General features: G+C 39.3%; 1 non-coding gene across 1 annotated transcript; it reads right to left on the bottom strand.

Moving 5' to 3' along the window:
* Positions 1-10,273: 10,273 nt before the first annotated feature.
* On the bottom strand, positions 10,274-10,348 carry Trnat-ugu (transfer RNA threonine (anticodon UGU)). Its single transcript has one exon. It is a non-coding gene; the product is annotated as a tRNA-Thr (tRNA).
* Between the last annotated feature and the right edge of the window lie 540 nt (positions 10,349-10,888).

The following is a 10,888-nucleotide window of genomic DNA, read 5'->3' as shown; positions in this document are numbered from 1 at the left end:
AACACCTATAGTTTTCAGGCAGTGTTTATAATTTATATGTTTAACACATTTTTTGTTGATATCAGGTATTGAAGCATTCTTTCTTAACTTATCAGAAATATTTTGTATATTTTTGAACCTACTTACGGTTATTAAAAAATTACAAAGAAATTGATGCAATTTTTTTCCAGAATGCTTCATCAAATTGAGGTACCCTTTAATCCAATGTTATACCTTTGAAGAATACCAAATTTTTACCAGATATGCATGACATGATGGCTGAGGTATTAGACCTGTTTCATTCCACCTATTACGTAATTACAAGGATAAAAATATCACATCTTACATTTTAATTTTATAATTATATTCCTAATAAAAATGTTATTTTTCTTTAATTTAGTTGGTTCTGCAATAAAGCTTAAGTCTACTAAATAAGTATGGACTATTGAAAGTTACAGAAAATAATAGAGCATTGCCTTATAAACTTTAGGAATTTCTGAAAAAATACAACTTCGGGGAAATTGCGAATGAAGATATGAGTCCAATTAAACTGGGCCTAAAGCATAGTCTTCTTCCTGCAGCATTTCTTCATGTTCAGGCTTCCTCTTGGCATTCCTTTTAGCACTTCTTGCTTGTTTGGTAACGTGAAGAACGAATCTCTCAACTTCATGCACCCATTGCCTGTCACACGCAAGCAACTGGTCTTTCATATCAGAGCCATATTTTACGCCTAAATTTCTCAGGACTTTCAACCTTCCTATCATCCCATCATTGAAACATATCCTTGCGTCTAGTACACCAACTTGTAATGTATTTAGTCCTACAAAAATATACTTAGGTAATGTTTCCCATATGCAATGGTTGGAACTTTCATTTGTATTCTGATTGCCCCCATAAAGACATTTACTAAGTAAAACATGGTCACTCAGGCCCTTTAAAATTGGTTTTATTTCATTCATAACCGGATCAGGAAGAGAATGCTTATGATGGTATATTTGACCACTTTCTTTTGCTTTTTGGTAACATCATTCAGAGTTGCAGTTCGTCTAATGGCCAGTCCATAATAACTCTGAAGAATGTTTCAGTATCTATAAATCTGCCTCCTCCAGAAGGAGATTTTCCATCAGATAGCCACTTTCCTTTTATTTCTCTTCGTAGCTTCCTCGATCTAGCACTCTTCCTCTTTCGCACATGTCCACCACACTCTAGTTTTGTTACCAAGGTATCACCATAAACATTGAACTCATTAATTTTACCGAAAGCTTTGAGTTCCCATCCCCTATGTACTTCGTATCTCTAACGTTACAACAGGCACCGACCTCTGAAATATTTTTAGAGGTCCATCACACTCCATATCTCCACTGTAACCATCACAATTCTCAGAATACTGATGTTCAATGTGTCGTTCAGTGTTACCATGGCAGGTGTGGCAGTACTTAGATAAGCACTCAACAACCACAACTTTTCGATTCTCCAGAGAAGTAGCACTTACAACACCATTCAAGGACCGATGACCTCGATGTTGCCATGTCCCATGAAGTGTAACAGCAATGACTCTGGTTCCACTAATATTTACACTTTCTTCTACTGCACGTTTCATAAATACTTTATACACAACCTCCAGGGCACCTACAAGTATTTTTGCTGAACCTACTGAGAGGAGGAGGAAGGTCCATCAAACCACAAAACGCTTCAGTAGCCTTTTTGCCTTATCCTACTGCACGCATTGCACACATTAATTTCAAATTCACATCATATGAATTATGTACAATGTTCGAAGTCATTTTCGAGGTAGATTTATTGCAGTATCTACACATAAAAACTAATTTTGACGCTAAACCCTTCCTGCTACTTCGTTGTTCAGTTATTTCCAGATGGCCTACACCATTACATTGTTTACATTTTGCCACTTCCTCTACCAAAGAAGATAAGATGCCCACATCAACAACAACAAATCCACTACAAACAGCATCATTCTTAACACAAAAATTTGAATCAGCAGTAGGCGGGCCATGAGTGGGTTTCTTCCCTGAAGAACTGATACATAGGTTACTTTCAACAGTGTGGCTTGTGTTTGTTTGTGAACTGGTTACCATGGAATTACCTTTTATTGAATTTCTTGAATCGAGGCATATTTCACATTTATTGCACACCAAAGGATATGTGCTCCCACAAATGTATGTAGCACTTGGGCAACAAACATTAAGCAACACGTGAACAAACTGTTTCAGCGAAACAAAAGTAAATACTAGCAACGATAATCATTTACAGACACTAGAAACCTGAAGTGTTACCAACATATACAATGTATCATACGTATAATCGCTGTAAACAGAAAGTTCAATTCTGATCGAAATAATACTGGTTTCTGTAACAGAAATAAAGGGGGGGGGGGGGGTGTGTGGTGGCATACATGACTGTAACTTTAAAATTTGGTATATCGAGGTCATTTTTCATGCGAAACCCTATAATGTATATATCAATGTAATCAGGAAATACTATAGAATTTAATAGTCATTAAAAAATTCAATTTTTTCCTCCATTTGTAAGTACCTTTCATCCTTAAGACAGTATATAAAATTTCAGCCCACTATCTTCGATAGTTTTTAATCAATGTGTACCAGAGCATCAAAAAAGTGAACTTCCAGGAAATTCAAGTTAAAGCTTGTTTATCTACCTACCCTGCATGACACAGTGCATTCCTGGTCCATATTCATCTTGTTCCTGCCGTTGTTCTTCTTCCATTTTCTTCTTCATACTACTTCTTTTTACTCCTGCTTCGCTGGTGGCTTCCAACACTGGTTTCTCTGCCTCGAAGGGTTTCGCTCAGTTAGTGGCGATTGAAGTTCTTAGCATATTTAGTCCACCAGGCACTTCCATTAATTCCACATAGCACAGCATCTAGCACACTTATTTTCAAAATGTTAAGTCCCACCAGGACAGTTTTTGGTATCTCTCCCCATAGACAGTTGTTAAAATTGTAATTTGGTTTTTGAATCCTACCACGTAAACTTGAAACATCCCCGTAGAAAAATTAAGAATGACTGTGCTGGTAAACCTCTTACGTTATTTATTTTTCAAAAAGCTGAGCAAAACTGAACGTACTCAGACTTTTCTCTCTGTACTTATTCTGATCAACAGTAAACTGACACATAAATATTTTTTTTATTTTTTTATTTTTTTTTAGCGCAACACAATCTGGATTTCAATAATCCCTACAAAAGAATGGCCCTGACTAACAATAACCTATACCTTTCATGAATCACTTACCTCACAAAAATCTTCGTTACTCAGACTACTGCAATACAGCAAGCGCCAATACCGCCAGATGAATAAAAGATTCTAATTACTGAAGGCACTAACTACTGATAGGCTTAGTTAACAGATGAAAGATTTTGACAAAGAACAAACAATGTATTTACCTTAATAATGTTCAAAAGTCATCAATTCATGACATCCATCTTTTCAAATTTCCTTTTTCTGGTGGACACACGTTCAGATCGTCCGCTTATAGTGACCTCTCAAAACTATAGCATTTCTCTCTCCACATCCACCACTGCTGGCGGCTCACCTCCAAATGCCCAAACTTACGTGCTGTTCGCATCCAACTGCCCAACACTACAATAGCGAATATTCCAGTAATGCCAATCAGCCACAGACTGCACAGAGCACAGTCAGTGATTTTCATACAGAGCACTACGTGGCGTTACTAACATAAAAACCTAAACAGCCTACTTAGAAACTGTTCCCTAGTAATCTTGTGTCACTAAGACATTAAGACTAAAAATCATAAAGATCAAACAAAATTCTGTTTTCCTAAAGGGTGTCTGCGTGACATGCAGACGTCGTAGTGTGTACTTTTTTAAATTACTCTAATTTAGTCCCTTTCTTCGGTGTAAGTTCATAGAAGTATTTTTTTTTTCCTTTTTCAGAAAACTACAGAGTATTTTGTAAGAAAAAAAATTAAAAAAAAACAGACTTTGTGACTCTTAGTCTCAAACTAGTCCAAATAAATGAGCACATGTAGAGGTATGGAAGACTTGGAAGATTAACTTCTGCACATACCAGAGGGAATGAAAATAACCTCATGAGAAACACAAATTATACTCGCACGTAAGACAATGCTCAGTAGCGGAATAGAAGATCTTGTATTTCATATACATATCCAGTGCAACAGATCACATCTCTTTACATTACCATCCATACACAACACTTAGAAAATCATGACATATTAACATTAACGCACTAAATATTATTGGATAAGGAACAAGGAATAAGCGAAACAATTTGAAACCTGAGATGACTGAAGGAAGGAAGAAAAGAAGATTGTGGTTTAAAAGTACCGTCCACATCGAGTTCATTAGAGACGCAACACAAGCTCAGATTGTTTCAAGGATGGGGAAGGAACTCTGCCGTGCCCTTTCAAAGCAACCTTCCCGGCATTGGCCTCGAGCGATTTAGGGAAATCACGGAGAAGCTAAAACTGAATGGGTAGACGCGGATTTGGACCATCGTTCTCCTGAAATGCCAGTCCAATGCGCCAGTCCACCTCACCCACTTCAGTCCACTGAAATAAAATTGCGTATTGATCCCACGTAGCCTGAAATACCGAGAGGACAAACAAAGATCTTTCATTTCCACGCGGACATCGAATGCAAAAACGTAAAGTGGAAACAAATCTATAGCTGTATAACCTGAAAAATGTGCAGTACAAACGTGCAGTGCAGCACCCATCTCACTGTATTCCAGGACGAAGTCGACTGACTGTGCCGGTTCATCAATCGAAAGTGTGGTTACTCAGTTGGAATGAATTGGCACCCTTATTTTCTGTACTCGGAAATAATTTTGATTAACAGCGCTTGTGGTATAGCTAATTCTGTCACAACAACACATTCGCCTGGCAGGAGCGAAGCTGTGTAATGAGGTTACTGGAAAAACTCGGACAACTTGCTATGACTTGACGTTTCCATCGAGAGATGTACTATACAAGCAGACATACAAGTCACTACAGATTGTTTGAGACAGCCAAGAGCCTATCGACTTGTGAGAATACGCGTTATGAAAAACGTCTAATAACAGACACCTTTCAATGTATGTGGATTTTGCTGGTCGTTTATTACCGCCCAAAGCACAGGTAACGAAGAAGTTGTGCTTTAAAATTGTTTGCCACTTCGCACCAGATACTGAGGAAGAAATTAGAATTAAAGGGGCTAGGTAGTAGCCAAGAGTATAACTGCTACACGTACAACTGTACACTATGTTATCAAAAGTATCTGGACACCTGGCTGAAAATGACTTAAAAGTTCGTGGCGCCCTCCATTGTTATTGCTGGAATTCAATATGGTGTTGGCCCACCCTTAGGCTTGATGACAGCTTCCATTCCCATCAGTCAGGTGCTGGAACGTTTCATAGGGAATGGCAGGCCATTCTTCACTGCGCTGAGGAGAGGTACCGATGTCGGTCGGTGAGGTCTGGCACTCAGTCGGCGCTCCAAAACATCCCAAAGGTGTTCTATAGGATTCAGGTCAGGGCTCTGTGCAGGCCAGTCCTTTACAGGGATGTTATTGTTGTGTACCACTCAGCCACAGGCCGTGTATTATGAACAGGTGCTCGATCGTGTTGAAAGATGCAATCGCCATCCCCAGATTGCTCTTCAACAGTGGGAGGCAAGAATGTGCTCAAAACATCAATAAATGCCTGTGCTGTGATAGTGCCACGCAAAACAATAATGGATGGAAGACCCCTCCATGAAAAACATGACCACATCATAACATCACCGCCTCCGAATTTTGCTGTTGGCACTACACACGCTCGCAGATGACGTCCACCGGGCATTCGCCATACCCACACCCTGCCATCGGATCGCTACATTGTGTACCGTGATTCGTCACTCCTCACAACGTCTTTCTGCTGTTCAATCGTCCAATGTTTACGCTCCTTACACTAAGCGAGGCATTTACGGTGTGATTTGTGGCTTATGAGCAGTTTTCTCACACCCGTCTAACTGTCATAGTACTTGCAGTGGATGCTGATGCAGTTTGGAATTCCTATGTGATGGTCTGTATAGATGTCTGCCTATTACACATTACGACCCTCTTCAACTGTCGGCGGTCTCTGTCAGGCAACAGACGAGATCGGACTGTAAGGTTTTGTGCTGTACGTCTCCCTTCACGTTTCCGCTTCACTATCACATGAAAAACAGTGGACATAGGGATGTTTACGAGTGTGGAAATCTCGCGTACAGACCTACGACACAAGTGACACCCAATCACCTGACCACGTTCTAAGTCCGTGAGTTCTGCGGAGCACCCCATTCTGCTCTCTCACGATGTCTAATGACTACTGAGGTCGCTAATATGGAGTACCTGGCAGTAGGTGGCAGCACAATGTGCCTAACACGAAAAATGTATGTTTTTGAGGGTGTCCTAATTCTTTTGATCACGTAGTGTAGCTAACAATTATTGAGATTAATTATTGACTACTTAACGGCGTCTCCCCTAAAACAGGTTTCTGACTCACTGATCTGCTTCATGAGAGTCTCCCTGGAGTTAAGATGCAGCAGAAAGGAAATAGCATCAACTGAAAGTTTTGTCTCTCTTCCGTGAGGTGTTCGAAGATAACTGAGTTGAATGACCAATGCCGTGAAATACTCGTACCAGTTCCAATCACAGACCCTCACATGGTGTAGCTGTTCCATTACATACTAGTCAAATGAAGGATTTCAAGGTTTTCTGTGAAATTTAAACAAAAAATAAAGGTGTGACAGTCACGATAAATCTTTCAAGATACAGTGTATCATATGGTATCCTCTAATTTTACCTTTCTCTCTTTTTTTTGCAGTAGTAAGTCTTTCGCATATTTAGTTATGTATTGTGTCTCCTCTGACATGGGTCTAGAAACACGCTTACAAAAATACTTTGTTTGTGCTCTGTGAATATGGTTCTAAGAACACAAAGTTCCTTTTGAATTAATAGCACACAGATTGCGCAGAGCAGATTTTCAATTTACTCGAGTGTTTTTGATTTTATTCTTTAATAAAATTATTCCGAATATGCACTTGTATTTAAATAATTTTTTTATTTCACCTTAATTTTAAATAAACCGACGCTTTCATATAACTTCTCGTAATCACGAATATCCGACAGTGATGAGTGAACAAAAAGTATTTTATTGCTTTCGGTGTTAAACTAGAACTAAAATCATCTCCGACTTTGAAATAGAGAGATAAAAGAATTCGCAGAGAATATTGTTAAACGTGGTCCTACTTCAACATAGGTGGTATTTTCTCATTGTGTAACTATTTAATATAGTGTTTATAGATCAATATAATTTGTTGCTACGCTGCAGGTGGAAAATAAAGAGAAATTAAGTCGCTCCCAACGTAAGTAGAAATTAACCAACCCAGAATCGCTTGTATCCACGTTCACAACTTCGCTTTTTAATTAAACCTTGTTTTTCATTAGCATGACATATAGACTAACTCCTAGGCATAGAAAGTTGAAGTCTGTAACATTACCTGTAAAATTTATTTATTTCATCATGCTAAGATGGCGTTAATTGCCTAAGAACTTCAGGAAGTAAGTTACACTTGCTGTCTGCCCATGCTAAGACCAACGCACAACAAGAATGACGCACTGCTAGAAGAGACAACATGTTCCGGGTGCCCTGCGGACACAGTTCTGCTGCTTATGGATAACAGGTGCATCACAGTGCACGAGTAAAATGGTGCAGTAATTGAAAACGTACTTCATAGAAGTACAAAGGACAGTACGATACTCATGGGTAAAATGGTTACATTTTATTCACATGCTTTGTGGAATGCGGGTGGTATATGAACCAAATGGAATTTCGAGACCAGCCATAGTGAAATGGTGCCCAGAATTTCACCAAAGTCGCATACACGTGGGTGAAGCTGATCCGACATAACACTCCAGATGTTGCATCACATAATTTCCATCTTTTTGGCAAGCTGAAAGAACATCTGGAGAGAAAGAGATTTTTCAACGACGGACGTTCACACAGAGGTTCGCAAATTGCTCCGTGATCAGGGAGCAGATATCTAACGTCGAGGAATTGAACGACCGGGAGAACGTTGTAATTGTTGTTTACAGAGGCTGGGTGACTATGTTGAGAAGCAGGGTCACGTATTTCTGTCACTTTTGATTGTAGTGCAGTGTTTACTAAAAGTTCAATGGTTCAAATGGCTCTGAGCACTATGCGACTTAACGTCTGAGGTCATCAGTCGCCTAGAACTTAGAACTAATTAAACCTAACTAACCTAAAGACATCAAACACATCCATGCCCGAGCCAGGATTCGAACCTGCGACCGTAGCGGTCGCTCGGTTCCAGACTGTAGCGCCTAGAACCGCACGGCCACTCCGGCCGGCTACTAAAAGTTACTTGGCCACCCATGATGATAAGTTCCTTCATACTCCGCTGCACTTTAAAAGTCTTGTATTTCAATTTCAAAGTTATTTGATTGTTTTTCTTATTGTTCAGCCGTTTAAATAAGCATCATGAAATTCCAAGCCATCCTTTCACAAAGACGAAAAGGAAAACACGTTACTGCACGCAAGGGAAGGGGAGACAGGACAAAAACATTTACTCTGAAAATGTACCGTTGCTAGAACACCGTTATCCATAGCCGATTAGAGTCTCAGTTTCCCAGCCCTTTCACATAGTTATATTCTAAAGAGGATCAGTCACAAACAACAACAGTTTTTCTGTACCTGTCACTTCACACACTGTTCTAAAAATAGTTATTTTTGACCGATCATTTGTTTACACTATGTTTTTACACGAGCATTGCGTAAGACAAATGAACATCATACACCATTCATAGAAATCCGTGATATGGATCTTTTGTTAAAGTACACACTCTCTTTTTAACATTTATATAAATTTTTTTCAAGTTCAATGGTTGTAAATTTAAATAAGAGTTTCATTTAAAAATACACATTAGTATATATACGGTGATGTGCAAAACCTCCTGTTGTACTGTTTGATACAGTTGTGCATTGTCATCAGTTAAAATGAACAAAAAGAGCCGAATGTATCCCTGAAAAGACGCACATCAAGGAGGGGTACAGGGTCACAGAAACGGTAACTGGTGACATGCCGATTTGGAGCTAGTATGCCCATGCAACGTTATGCCTCCCACACATCATAACATAATTTTCAATAGAGACTAGTAATTCCAAAAGTAAGTAAAAGATAAAACAACATCAATCAGAATCAGTTAACCTAATGGTTTTTTTTTTTACGCTGACAAACTTAAACAAGGGCATGATCGCACGTCAGCATGAAGTGGTATTGTTTCTTCATTTAACAAAAAAAAAAAAAAAAGGAGGTTCAAATGGCTCTGAGCACTATGGGACTTAACTGCTGAGGTCATCAGTCCCCTATAATATAGAACTACTTAAACATAACTAACCTAAGGACATCACACACATCCACGCCCGAGGCAGGATTCGAATCTGCGACCGTAGCGGTCGCGCTGTTCCAGACTGTAGCGCCTAGAACCGCTCGGTCACACCGGCCGGCTCTTCATTCTACAGGTATGACTTTATACACTCTTTGGTTGTTAACGTTGCTGCCGGAATCACAGTTCAATACATTTCCAGCTTTTTACCATATATTTCATATTTAATATTCACATTAGCGAGTATATGAGTATGATATTTATCAGAGCTCGAACAGAAAGGTTTAGGTGTTCGTTTTTCCCGCTCGCTGTTCGGGAGTGGAATAGTAGAGAGATAGTATGATTGTGGTTCGATGAACCCTCTGCCAAGCACTTAAATGTGAATTGCAGAGTAGTCATGTAGATGTAGATGTAGTCTTGTAACAGCCACTTTTCTACCTAGTGTTTGACTGTAGTTGGACAAGCACAGCGTCACAGCTCCATCGAAACAGCCAGCACACGCATACAGTATTGCTAGACACATTATTGGACTTTAACCGGCTCTACTGTGTAGCGTAAATGCGTATGTAAGTTTTATGGTAAGTGATTCGTTACGTTGCAGTGGATAGTGTTCGTAAGTTCACCACGTGCCTCCAGTGTGTCTTCAATGCACAAACCTCACTCATAAATAAGATCGTAACTGCGAGATAAGATTCAAGCACTTCATACAGGAAGCAATTAACACATCCATACACGTATGATATGAAGCTGATATCTGTACATATACCACTGGTGATCTTGCAGCCCTCTAAGGATGAAATTATAATGAAATCTAGGCCTTCAGCTGCTTACAGGACGTTCATAAATATCAACGGGGACAGTTGAAAAATGTGTGCCCTGGCCGGGACTCGAACCCGGGACTTCCTGCTTACAGGGCAGACGCTCTATCCGACTAAGCCACCGAGGACACAGACGATAGTGCGTCTGGCATGTAAGCAGAGGTCCCCGTTGATATTTATCAACGCATGTAAGCAGGTAAAGGTCTAGATTTCATTATAATTTCATATACATATGATGTGGGGTGTGTTATGCTATTATAATGTAACAATCGCAACCCTCTGACATATGGTTATTGTTAGAAATGTTCCATCCACAATGGTAGCGTAATACATTATGTGTTCACCTTACTAATCTTTGTTCTATCAAACTACAATGAACTGTAATAATTAAATAAATCCAAACTATCTATCGACAGCCACAACTCTAGATGTATGAGGCATTTATTTTCAAAAAGAAGATACACATTAACTATTTTGTAATGTAGTTTGCAAGTTTGGCACAGACAGTCGTGGCTCTTTGTACTGGTGTAACTTTTGACCCACCATAGCCAAATTGTGCACTGAATTTATTCTCGAAATTGCAAAAAAAGGCAAAATCACATCCCACAAGGACTGGATATTAAACTATTGAGCAACAGCAAACAACTGTTGCTGACGCATATAACAACT

Source organism: Schistocerca gregaria, chromosome 1 (assembly GCF_023897955.1).
Source record: "Schistocerca gregaria isolate iqSchGreg1 chromosome 1, iqSchGreg1.2, whole genome shotgun sequence".
NCBI lineage: Eukaryota > Metazoa > Arthropoda > Insecta > Orthoptera > Acrididae > Schistocerca > Schistocerca gregaria.
The sequence above is the reverse complement of the archived record's forward strand: the minus strand, read 5'-3'. Positions and strand labels throughout refer to the sequence as shown.